Genomic DNA, 13683 nt, shown 5'->3' with positions numbered 1-13683 from the left:
TACAATGAGGAAATACCAGTACTGAACCCATATGTACCAAGTCCATAGCATTCAATTTCTTAAAGAAGAAGTAAAGTGAGTTACAGGAAGACATTGTAAAATGATGGGGGGCCTCATAGTTGAGGGCCTCAACTGTCCCCACTCAGAACTCAGTAAATCCATCCAAGAAATTGAGATAAATAGAATATTAGAAGCATTAGATATGTCAGATCTTTTGAGAAAACTAAACGGGAACAGAAAGGAATATACCTTTTCTCAGGCGCACATGGCACCTACACAAAGATTTACCATGTATTAGGGCATAAAAATCTCATAGAATCAATTGCAGAAAGGTAAATATAGTAAATGTATTCTTTTAATGTAATAATGCAATAAAAAATACATTAAACAAAGAGCAGTGGAAAGATAGACTTAAGTTAAAAATTAATTAGATACTAATGTAATCTTAAATAATGAGTGGCTCAAAGAACAAATCACAGAATAATTCCATTAGAGAGAATAACAATGAGAGTACATACTAAAATTTATGGGATGCAGTCAAAACAGTCCATACAGGAAAATGCGCTTATCCAAATTTGTACATCAACAAAATGCATAGGACAGATCATTGAATTGGACATGAAACTAAGAAAAACTAGAAAAAGAACCATTTAAAAATCACCGATTGAGCACCACATTGGGAATCAAAGATAAAATTAATAACACTGAAACAAAATAAAACAAAATAAAAAAAACTTGAGCTATTTAATAAATAGAGGAGCTTGACTGATGAAAAAGTACAATAAGGTAGATAAGTCTTTAGTTAATTTGATTTAAAAAAGAAAGAAGAAAACTATTCAGTATGGAAAAATGAGGAGTGAAATCACCATCAGTGAAGAAGAAATTAAAGCAATCAAGAAAGAAGGTAAAAATAACCTAAGGAAAAAAACAAAAATGCAAGCAAATAATAACAGAAAGAATGGAAATGTTATGTTGTGGTCCATACTCATTTCCCAGTGTTCTTTCTCTGGGCTTAGCTGGTTCTATTCATTACAGATCAATTGGAAATAATTTGGATCCTCTCATTGTTGAAGTGAGCCACATCCATCAGAATTGACCATCATATAATATTGTTGTTGAAGTGCATAATGATCTCTTGGTTCTGCTCATTTCACTTAGCATCAGTTCATGTAAGTCTCCGCAAGCCTCTTTGTATTCATCCTGCTGGTCATTTCTTATAGAAAAATAATATTCCATAACATTCATATACCAGAATTTATTCAGCCTTTCTTCAATTGGTGAGCATCCCTTCAATTTCTAGTTTCTAGCCACTACAAAAAGGGCTGCCACAAACATTTTTGCACATCTCGGTCCCTTATCCTTCTTTAATCTCTTTGGGATATAAACCCAGTAGTAACACTGCTAGATCAAAGGGTATGCACAGTTTGATAACTTTTTGAGTATAGTTCCAAATTGCTCTCCAGAATGGTTGGATCCATTCACAAGGCCACCAACAATGCATCAGTGTCCCAGATTTCCCACATCCCCTCCAACATTCATCATTATCTTTTCCTGTCTTTTTAGCCAATCTGACAAGTGTGTAATGGTATCTCAGAATTGTCTTAATTTGCATTTCTCTGATCAACAATGATTTGGAACACCTTTTCCTATAACTAGAAATAATTTCAATTTCTTCATCGGAAAATTGTCTGTTTGTATTCTTTGACTATTTATCAATGGGAGTATGGCTTGATTTCTTATAGTCAGTTCTCTATATATTTTGGAGATGAGACCTTTGTCAGAACCTTTAGCTATAAAAATGTTTTCCCAGTTTATTGCTTCCCTTCTAACCCTGTCCACATTAGTTTTATTTATACAAAAGCTTTTTTAACTTCATATAATAAAAAATTTCTATTTTGTGATGAATAATGACCTCTATTTCTTCTTTGGTCACAAATTCCTTCCTCCTATCCAGGTCTGAGAGGTAAACCATCCTATGTTCTAATTTATTTATAATCTCATTCTTTATGGCTACATCATGAACCCATCTTGATCTTATCTTGGCGTATGGTGTTAAGCATGGGTCAATGCCTAGTTTCTGCCATACTAATTTCCAATTTTCCCAGCAATTTTTGTCAAATAATGAATTCTTATCCCAGAAGCTGGGGTCTTTTGGTTTATCAAACACTAGATTGCTATAGCAATCTATAACTATACTATATACTATATACTATAACTAACTATAGTTATAGTAAATTAAAAGAGCTCTGAGGTACCATTTTACATCTATCAGATTAGCAAATTTGACAAAAAAGGAAAATGAGAAATGTTGGCGAGGATGTAGGGAAATTGGGACACTGATATATTATTGATAGAGTTGTGAACTAATCTTAAAGCACCCTAGGGAATCAACTTAAAATTACTTGAAATAATTAACAACTTTTATAAAGTTACAGGATATAGGAAAAACCTGCTTCATTCATCAGCACTTCTTTATATGAACAGCAGAGCTCAGCAGCAAGAGATAGAGAAATTAAATTTAAACTAATTATAAACAATATAAAATACTTGGTTGTGTACCAGCCTAGAAAGCAACATAATTACAAAACAGTTTTTACACAAATAAAGTAAAATCTAAAGAGTTGTAAAATTATCAGTTGCTTGTGGATAGACTAAGACAATATTTTAAAGATAATAATTGGGCCTAAAATAATTTACTTATTAAGGTCCATAATACCAATCCAAGTAACAATAAAATTTTGTGACAGAGCTGGAAAAAATAACAACAAACATCATCTGGAAGAGCAAAGATCAAGAATATTTAGGGAATTAATGAAAAAATAAGTACAAAAGAAGGTAGCCTAGAAGGACCAGACCTCAAACTATATTATACAATATTAATCATCAAAAATATCTGTTACTAAGGAATAGATTGGTGAACCAGTGGAATTGGTTATGTACAAAAGACAGCACCCAAAGACTCCAATCTTTGAAGTAAAAAAAAAAAAGATTCTTCTACCTCAAAGGGTAATGTTAAATGGTTCCCTACCCAAAAAGAATTGATAGAACAATTTTTTTAAATGGCTTTAAAATCAAGTGAAAGAGATTAAGGAAAAACTGGGAAGGGGGAAGAAAGCATAAGAACCATCCAAGGAAAACAAAATTTTGAAAAAAAAAGTTAACGAACTAGAAAAGAAGATTGAAAATATCTTAAAAAAAGAAAAAAAAAGTCAGTGAAGCTATAAGAGACCAAGAAATAACAAAACAAAGAATGAAAAAATGGAAACATAAGACAATAAGCATATCTAGAGAATAAAATCAAGAAGTGAAAATATAAGAATAATTGGACTTAATTGAATTCAATGACCAAAAAAAGAACCTGAATGAAATAATCAAAGAAAATTGTCATGGGCTGGTAGACCACAAGGAGAAAGTAAAAATAGAAAAAAATCCACCAATTACCACCTCAAAGAGATTTTTTGTGAGAAACACATAGGAACATTAATGGCAAATATTGAAAACCCCAGATCAAAGAGAAAATTCTGCAAGAAAGAAACAAAAAAGAATTCAAATACTCTGGGGCTATAATTAGAATTGTACAGGATTTGGCAGCAGTCACAATAAAAAGCTGCAGGTTCTAGAATTATTTATACCAGCAATCAAAAGAAGTAGGTCTCTGGCCCAAACTATTATATCCAGCAAAATTATCCTTAATAGTGAATGAAGAAAATGTACATTCAACAAACTTGTGAATTTTGCAGGATTTGTCTCAACCAAACCCGAACTTAATAAAACATTTAATATAGAAGATTCAATATCAAAGATTAAATTCTTTTTTTTTGTTTAATAGCCTTTTATTTACAGGTTATATGCATGGGTAAAGTATGCTGTAAAGTTTTACAGCATTAACAATTGCCAAACCTCTTGTTCCAATTTTTCACCTCTTACCCCCCACCCCCTCCCCCAGATGGCAGGATGACCAGTAGATGTTAAATATATTAAAATATAAATTAGATACACAATAAGTATACATGACCACACCATTATTTTGCTGTACAAAAAGAATCAGACTCTGAAATATTGTACAATTAGCTTGTGAAGGAAATCAGAAATGCAGGTGGTCATAAATATAAGGATTGGGAGTTCAATGTAATGGTTTTTAGTCATCACCCAGAGTTCTTTCTCTGGGCGTAGCTGGTTCAGTTCATTACTGCTCCATTGGAAATGATTTGGTTGATCTCGTTGCTGAGGATGGCCTGGTCCATCAGAACTGGTCATCATATAGTATTGTGGTTGAAGTATATAATGATCTCCTGGTCCTGCTCATTTCACTCAGCATCAGTTCGTGTAAGTCTCTCCAGGCCTTTCTGAAATCATCCTGTTGGTCATTTCTTACAGAACAATAATATTCCATAATATTCATATACCACAATTTATTCAGCCATTCTCCAACTGATGGGCATCCACTCAGTTTCCAGTTTCTAGCCATTATAAAAAGGGCTGCCACAAACATTCGTGCACATACAGGTCCCTTTCCCTTCTTTATAATCTCTTTGGGATATAAGCCCAGTAGTAACACTGCTGGATCAAAGGGTATGCACAGTTTGATAACTTTTTGAGCATAGTTCCAAACTACTCTCCAGAATGGTTGGATTCGTTCACAACTCCACCAACAATGCATCAATGTCCCAGTTTTCCCGCATCCCCTCCAACAATCATCATTATTTTTTCCTGTCATCTTAGCCAGTCTGACAGGTTTGTAGTGGTATCTTAGAGTTATCTTAATTTGCATTTCTCTGATTAACAATGACTTGTAGCATCTTTTCATATGACTAGAAATAGTTTCAATTCTTCATCTGAGAATTGTCTGTTCATATCCTTTGACCATTTTTCAATTGGAGAATGGCTTGATTTTTTTATAAATTAAAGTTAATTATATATTTTGGAAATGAGGCCTTTATCAGAACCTTTGACTGTAAAAATATTTTCCCAGTTTATTGCTTCCCTTCTAATCTTGTCTGCATTAGTTTTGTTTGTACAAAAACTTTTCAGTTTGGTATAATCAAAATTTTCTATTTTGTGATCAGTAATGATCTCTAGTTCTTCTTTGGTCATAAAGTCCTTCCCCTTCCACAGGTCTGAGAGGTAAACTATCCTGTGTTCCTCTAATTTATTAATAATTTCATTCTTTATGCCTAGGTCATGAACCCATTTTGACCTTATCTTGGTGTACGGTGTTAAGTGTGGATCAATGCCTAGTTTCTGCCATATTAGTTTCCAATTTTCCCAGCAATTTTTATCAAACAGTAAGTTCTTATCCCAAAAGCTGGGGTTCAAAGATTAATTTCAAGGAATTCAACATGAACAAATCGTTAAGGGGTCCTCAAACTTTTTAAATATGGGGCCAGTTCACTGTCCCTCAGACTGTCGGAGGGCCAGACTATAGTAAAAACAAAACCTTCGTTTTGTGGGCCTTTAAATAAAGAAACTTCATAGTCCTGGGTGAGGGGGATAATCATCCTCAGCTGCCACATTTGGCCTGCGGGCCATAGTTTGAGGATCCCTGGATGTGTTGTACATGGAAATGTATACAATACATTTAAGATTGACATCAGTAATTGGGTACCTTAAAAGAACAGTTGGGTTAGAGTTGAGTATGATCTGATTCTAAAATATAATACTGTTATTATGTTATACAAACGAGAGGCAGAGGAAGAACTGATACAGAGGCTAAATTAGAGGGCAAAGGGGGGCTTGTAGTTTTGGAAACCTCACATTGGAAATGGGTTAAATAGGGAACACTACATATATACACATACAGATAGGTAGGTAGGTAGGTAGGTAGATATAGATATAGATATATACATCATGAAGGGTATAGCAAAATATATAAAGAAATAAGGGGAAGAAGAATAAGATAAGATAGGATACAGAAAGGTGTTTATATTAACAGGGGTGGGATGAAATTTATAGATTAATTGGAATGTGATAAGGAAGGAAAGGGAGGAAGATAAGGTAGGGTTCCATGAGTGGAAGGGAAAGTAGTAACAAGACAAGTTAAGGAGAAGGATTAAAGTAAAAAGTTTAGCAGGGATAGGAAATAAAACATATATACAAACACTACAACAAGGATCACCAGTAGAATTTATTAGGAAAAAAAGTAGAACTAGTAATCATTGATCTCAAAGTCAAAATGAAAGATTCAATCAAGAGCGAACTCTACGTTATATGTTAGCCACATTAATATTGTAAAACAATATTTACCCATATTTACTTATTGGTATGTGTATCTGAGTATATGTATTTAAGCAGCTATATGTGTGTGTGTGTGTATATATTTGTGTGTGTGGATATATATATATGGGTCTGTGGATGAGTGTGAATATATATATATATGTATATATATATATATATATGTATATATATATATATATACATATATATATATATGTTTAACTGTAGCTGGCTTATTTAATCATTTTATCTATTCATACTTAAACCTATAAAAATTTGCTTTGTATTTTCCTCCAACTTTCTTTAATTTTATCTTTCTAAGTTATGAATTTCCCCTTTTCTGCTGTTAACACAATATTATATTCCTTAAGTTACTTGAATTTAGTCTTTTTTTAAGGTGACCATTTTCTTTTTTTTTTTTTCATTTCCATATTAGTCATGTTGTGAAAGAAAAATCAGAACAAAAGGAAAAGACCACAAGAAAGAAAAAGCAAACAAATAAAAAAGGTGAAAATTGTATGTTTCATTCTGCAGTTTCCATTTTTCCCCTCTAATGCAGATGGCATTTTAAATCCCAAATCTATTGGGTTTATCTTGGATCACTGTATTACTTTTTTTTTTTTAATTTTAGTTTTTTTTTTTTATTTTGTTTAATAGCCTTTTATTTACAGGATATATACATGGGTAACTTTATAGCATTAACAATTGCCAAACCTCTTGTTCCAATTTTTCACCTCTTACCCCCCCACCCCCTCCCCTAGATGGCAGGATGACCAGTAGATGTTAAATATATTAAAATATAAATTAGATACGCAATAAGTATACATGACCAAAAACGTTATTTTGCTGTACAAAAAGAATCAGACTCTGAAATATTGTACAATTAGCTTGTGAAGGAAATCAAAAATGCAGGTGTGCATAAATATAGGGATTGGGAATTTAATGTAATGGTTTTTAGTCATCTCCCAGAGTTCTTTTTCTGGGCACAGCTGGTTCAGTTCATTACTGCCCCCTTGGAACTGATTTGGTTGATCTCGTTGCTGAGGGTGGCCAGGTCGATCAGAACTGGTCATCATATAGTATTGTTGTTGAAGTATATAATGATCTCCTGGTCCTGCTCATTTCACTCAGCATCAGTTCGTTTAAGTCTCTCCAGGCCTTTCTGAAATTATCCTGTTGGTCATTTCTTACAGAACAGTAATATTCCATAATATTCATATACCACAATTTATTCAGCCATTCTCCAACTGATGGACATCCATTCAGTTTCAGTTTTAGCCACTACAAAAAGGGCTGCCACAAACATTCGTGCACATACAGGTCCCTTTCCCTTCTTTATAATATCTTTGGGATATAATCCCAGTAGTAACACTGCTGGATCAAAGAGTATGCACAGTTTGATAATTTTTTGAGCATAGTTCCAAACTGCTCTCCAGAATGGTTGGATTCGTTCACAACTCCACCAACAATGCATCAATGAAGGTGACCATTTTCTATTACCTATCTTCTCTTCAGTCCTTATATCTTCCTTTCATTTGTTACCCATTTTTATTTGGGCTTTTCCTTACTAGTTCGTTTTTCACTATTATTATCTGGTTATATATTCTCTCTTCTTTTTCCTCTCAGTCAAGTAGATTTTCCCTTTATCTCTACCTTGGCAACTAATCTTGTCCATTATTATTCTTTTAATTTCATTTTTAATGTCCCATTCTGAAAAAGGATTTTTTTTTCTTTCCATGGTATGCCCTCTCTTTCTGTCTGCTCTAGACCCTCTTTTTCTGATTCATAACCTTCATATTTGTCTAATCTCTCTTTTTTCTTTGTTTATTTATGTAATCAAAGCTTCCAAACTGTCTATTCTATACTCTCCCCTCCACATGGTTTCTGCCACCATTTTGTAGAACTTTCCTCATTGATTACTCTTTTTCATTATTTCTTATTGTCAGAACACTTTTGACTACTACCCATTTCAATCTACCTGCCTTTCCATCAATACCACCCCTTCTTTTATCCCTTTCTCCACCTACTTTCCTATAGGGTAAGATAGTTTTCTGTGCCTGTATTTTATTCCTTTTAAAGCCAACTCTGATGAGATTAAGTTTCAAGTTTCCCTTCCCAACACCCTTCATTTTTCTCTTCATTGTGAAAAATCTATTTTATGTGAGAAAATTTATCGCATTTTACCTTTACCTTTCCTTTTCTCTCTTCTTTCTCATCTCTATTTTTTTTTAGATATCATCCCATTGAATTCAATTCACATCCATGCTCTCTTTCTATGTGTACTCATTTTAAGTGACCTGTTAATGAAAACATTCTTAAGAGTGACAACTCTTTTCTTCTTATGTGTGAATATGAAAAGTTTAACTTTATTGAATCCCTGTCATCTCCATTTTAGTGTTTTCATTTCCCTTCCTGAGAAGTCAGGGGGACATGATCATCTCCTTTTGGGGGTTCTCACCTCCCTGAGAAGTCAGGGAGGGCATGACCACCTGTGTTCTAAAACAAAAGAAAGTGGGATGATGTAGATGGCTGAAACTCTGAAAAGGTGTGCTTCAATCAGACAGCAGAGAACTTAAGGCCAACTACCTATTAGATGTGAGATAATGGCTCTATAAGATATGCTTAGATGATAAGTAATGTGATGGCTCTTCTCATGATTGGTGCTTGCTGAATGTTTGGCAAATGTAGGCAAAGATTGGAGGGCTGAGGGAGAGAGGTCAGGGTTACTTGGCTGCAGGACGAGGAGGAGAGAGCCTGGAAACTCCAGAATTCAGAATCTGGGATACATCTTTGGCAAGCCTCCTGGCATCTTGTCTGCCTCCTTTACTTCTCCCCTTAAAGATCAAAGATTTTGATTGATCCAGACTCTGACTGATCCTGAGGCCCTCCAGGGAGCTAGCCTGGACATTACAAATCACTTATAATTTCTCTTTCCTGTTTACCTTTTTATGCTGCTCCCCGTCTTAGATTTGAAAATCAGATTTTCCTGTTCACTTCTGTTCCTTTTCAGCAGAAATTCTTGAAAGTCTTTATTTTTATTAAAAATCTATTTTCCCCTGAAGTATTATACTCAGTTTTGCTGCCTTGGTGATTTTGATTTTAATCCTAGCTCCTTTGCCCCCTGGTATATCATATTCCTATCCCTGATTCCATAATCAGGGATTATCCTGATTTTGAATCTATGATATTTGAATTGTTTCTTTTCAACTACTTACAATAGACCTAGGAGATCTGTAATCTGACTATCATCTTCCTGGGAGTTTTCATTTTGGGATCTCTTTTAAGAGGTTACTGTTTTTTTCAAAATCTCTTTCACCCTCTTTTTCTAGAATAGCAGGGTATTTTTTTTATTTGACAATTTCTTGAAAGATGATGGCAAGGCTCTTAAAAAAACAAATCAAAACAAAGAAAAAACACGGTATTCACTTTATCATCTTGGATCTGTTTTCCAGATAAATTCTTTTTCCAATAATATTTTATACATTTTTGTTTTTCATTCTTTTGACTTTGTTTTATTGTTTCTTAATATCTCATGCAATCATTAGTTTTTACTTGCTAATTTTAATTTTTAAACTTCATTTCTTTAGTGAGCTTTTGTACTTTCTTTTACATATGGCCAATTCTCCTTTTTAAGGAATTTTTGTCTTCATTGGATTTTTGTGTCTCTTTTTATACTTGTCTTACTTCATATATATGTGTTTGTTTATTTTGGCTTGGCAATTGAGATTAACCTTTCCCAGGGTTACACAGTTAGAAAGTGTTAAATGTCTCAGGTTGGATTTGAACTCAGGTTCTTCTGACTCCAGAACCAGTGTTCTAATGGCTGCACCATCTAGCTGCCCCTGTCCTATTCTGTTACTTTAGTAACTAAAGATGTTACTTTCTTCAATATTTTTGTGCTTCCTTTACCAATATTGAATCTTTTTCATGATTTTCCTGTATTACCATCATTTATTTTCCCAAATTCTATCTCACTCTTTCTGTTCTGTCTTTCTGTCTCTGTCTCTTTCTCTACCTCCCATCTACCTCCCAAATCTGTCATTTGATTTTTAACTCCTTTTTTTAGCTTCTTAAGGAATGTTTTGGAGGCATAAAACCAATTCATATTTTTCTTTGAGGCTTTGAATTATCAGTTTATCTTTGTTGTCTTTTTCTTAGTTTGTGTTTTGAGTTTTCCTGTCACCAAAGTAACTTTCTATATTCAGGGTTTTTTTGGGTTATTTTCCATTTTAGGTCTATTTCTTGACTTTTAACTTGATATTGAAGTTGAGCTCTGCTCCTGGGGTACAAGTGGCATTATCCCAAGTTTGAGGGTGTTTAGGGCAGTTGTTTTCAGAGCCAGTTCTGATAGATTCTGAGTTTCTAATTTCTTTGTGTTGGTATGATCTAAAAAGAATTTAGTCCTGTCCTGTTCTGTAGTCTGTGAGGGATCATAAATTGTCTTTTCCATCTTGGAACAGTGATCAGAGTCCTGGCTCCCCTACAGCTGCAGTGTCTATTGTGTTAGTTAACTCCTCCTCATCCTTGGACAGTGATCAGGATTTGAAAATGGGCAATACAACATAATCCTGTACCTTATTACTGCAGAAAGACCCCTGCAATCTCTTTTCATCCACTTGTCCAACCCCAGCTGAGAATTCTGAAAGCTATTATTGCAGCTGATTGATTTAGTTGCTTTTAAAACCTGCCCCTTTGTAGATTCTGCTACTCCAAGATTCATTTTCAGGTATTATTTAAAGTTGTTTGGAGGGAAATTTTAGATAGTTCAGGTGAGTCCCTGTCTATTTCCTGTAATAGTGGCTCCTTTCTCTTTGACCTCTATTTTTCCCACTCAGGTCAGTTCTAATTTATATTTGCATTTTAGACTGTTACAATGGATTCCTTTCTCTTCATTCTATATTTGTTGGAGCAAAGTGATACGCTGATGTCCTATAGACACCTTGATAAGCATCCCAAAGTAGTACATAATTACTGCAAAATGTCTTCCCATTATTCAAGACCTAATAAAGACTGTAATCATCATTTCTTTTTACATTTGGTAGTACAGGAGATAACTTGTCCTTTAATTATAAATATTAGTTCTTTCTCTCATTTCTTTGACATTAAGCATTTTGGCTTCGGATTGATAGTTAGAAGGGGATGAGTAATAGGATACAGCCTTTCAGTAAATAATTTTGAGGGCTTTGTGGGAGTAGGATACATTTTAACAGTAGTTGTTTCTGCAACAAATGAATTCTCCAAATTTCACATTAGAATGTCCATGAAAGACTATTAATTAACTTTAATTGGAGTTCCAAATATTGAGCATCTACAAAACAACATAAGTTTAAAGATTTCCATTTGCTCTAGAGGCCAATGTGCTTTGATTTTAGAGATGTAAGTAGTTGAGATAGAATGATTGAAAAACTAAATCCTCAAATAAATATGTTACCTTTTCAGAAAGGTTGAAATGTTGGTCATTTGGAATAATTTTTAGTGGACTTATACCTACCTCTAACCTAGAACTATTTGCCATCTTTAAAGATCAATTTGAATGATGATACCTACTCTAGTCTTACTTGTTTGATCCTTGACAGTTGAATTATAAAGAAAGGCACAGGATATTTGGAAGTGGTACAGGAGGGCCTGAATATAATTAAAATTTAGTTATAGCTAGATGGGGAGGGGATAAATGGTTGGGCAATTGAATGGGAGAGAGAATACAGCCAAAGTTTTTCATTATGCTCTTAAGAACAATAAAACATAGTTTTCTAGATAGTCAGGTAGCACCTTCTTCCTCTACTTTCCTTTCCATTCCCAAACCAATCCTGTGCTACTATGGAAATATGCAGAAGACTCCAAGACTGTGAACCTGAGTGAATGTAAGAATTGTGGTACCTTGAGAGAAACATCAAAGTTAAGAGGAGAAGGTCATTTTTTTGGGGGGGACAAAATAATGAATTCTGTTTTGGACATGTAACGTATGGGGTACCTATAAGGTATCCAGAGAGTTAGAAAGTATTATATCTTAGCCTTGCATTTTGGGCCAACAAATATATTTAGGCTTCCTAAAAAGACCTTCCTGTACTTCCAATGGTTTTGCTGAAGACTCTTGGGAAGTCACTGAATGAGAGCCTCTTGTTCTTCTTAGTGTGATTGCATTGTATGAGCTTATGGAGAATTGAAGTCTGTTTTTGATTCCACCCACCAAAGTAAGTTGACATTTTCTTTATTTTGCTTTTGGCATGCATGATCACATATCACCACACGACTAATTCATCAAAGTAGGTCACACATTGGGTTATTAACCAGAGGAGGTGGTAAATATCACACAATTCCTCAATGTGTAATTGAGTAGGCCTTTTGAGATAAATAACATGAAGGATGCCCTTTAGGTAAAGTTTAATTATCTGTAAAACAGCCACAATTCCAATCACCAAAAGTTTTCAGAAAAGCAAAGAAGCAACTTCATATTAATATTCTATGAGTCTCTCAAATCCCAGCCTAGCTTTGGATCATGATAGTATATCAACATGAATGCCAAGAAGTCATCTTTTTAGATGTGATTCTGTCTGGATTATAAAAAGTTATTTTTCGGTTTTTGTTTTGAATTTTTATTTTAAAAAAACTGTCAACACAAGACTTTGGTGGCAAGTCACACCTGGTCCCCAAGGTGATATGGGTTTATATGGACAATCAAGGACACCATCATAGTATCAAAAATAATTTTCTTTATATCCTTGGTGGGGATGATTATCTGGAACACATTACACTTTAGCTGCCAGTAATGGAAATCTTTGGATTTTAAGTTTAATGAATGTCCTTCATTCATTCATTTATTAATTATCTTGTTCCCTGAGAGCTTAAGGTTATAAATTGTCTTAACTTTTACAAATACTCTATACAAGTCAACTGAGCTCTACTGTGTAACGTAGTCGGACATGAGTCAGAAAGACTGGCTTTAAATTCAGTTGTGCTGAAGTTCGATGCTGGCTTATTAGCTTGAGAAGGACTTGAATCTTCAGTCTCCAATGGGTATAACAGTTCCTAAAGTGTCTTTGTTATTGACATCGTGAGGTTTAAATGAGATAAAGTTCTTTGGCATCCTTAAAATGTGCAGTGAATTACTTTCATTATCACAATCTACATTTTTCTGTTCACTTTTAAGTCCCAGTGTAACCCATATTTATGCGACTCTGGGGTAGGGGAAGGAAAGCTAGTTTTCCTTAGATTGGGGAGATCTGGATTGGAGGCACATTTCTGCCACTTACTATCTCTGTTTTCTTGAGAAGTCACTTGTCCTTTCTGAACCTCAATGTGTGCATCAGTAAAGTGGGAGATAACAGTTCTTGGATGAAGTATTTCACAAGACTGATGTAAGGATCAAATAAGAGAGCATATGTAAAACAGTTTAGAAACTAAAATTGTCATCCAGCCATAGTTTTAAGTGTTGTTACTTTCTTTTCTTTCAAGTTTGTACAAAGTACTGTA

Source organism: Sarcophilus harrisii, chromosome X, assembly GCF_902635505.1.
Source record: "Sarcophilus harrisii chromosome X, mSarHar1.11, whole genome shotgun sequence".
NCBI lineage: Eukaryota > Metazoa > Chordata > Mammalia > Dasyuromorphia > Dasyuridae > Sarcophilus > Sarcophilus harrisii.
This window is presented reverse-complemented; position numbering follows the sequence as displayed.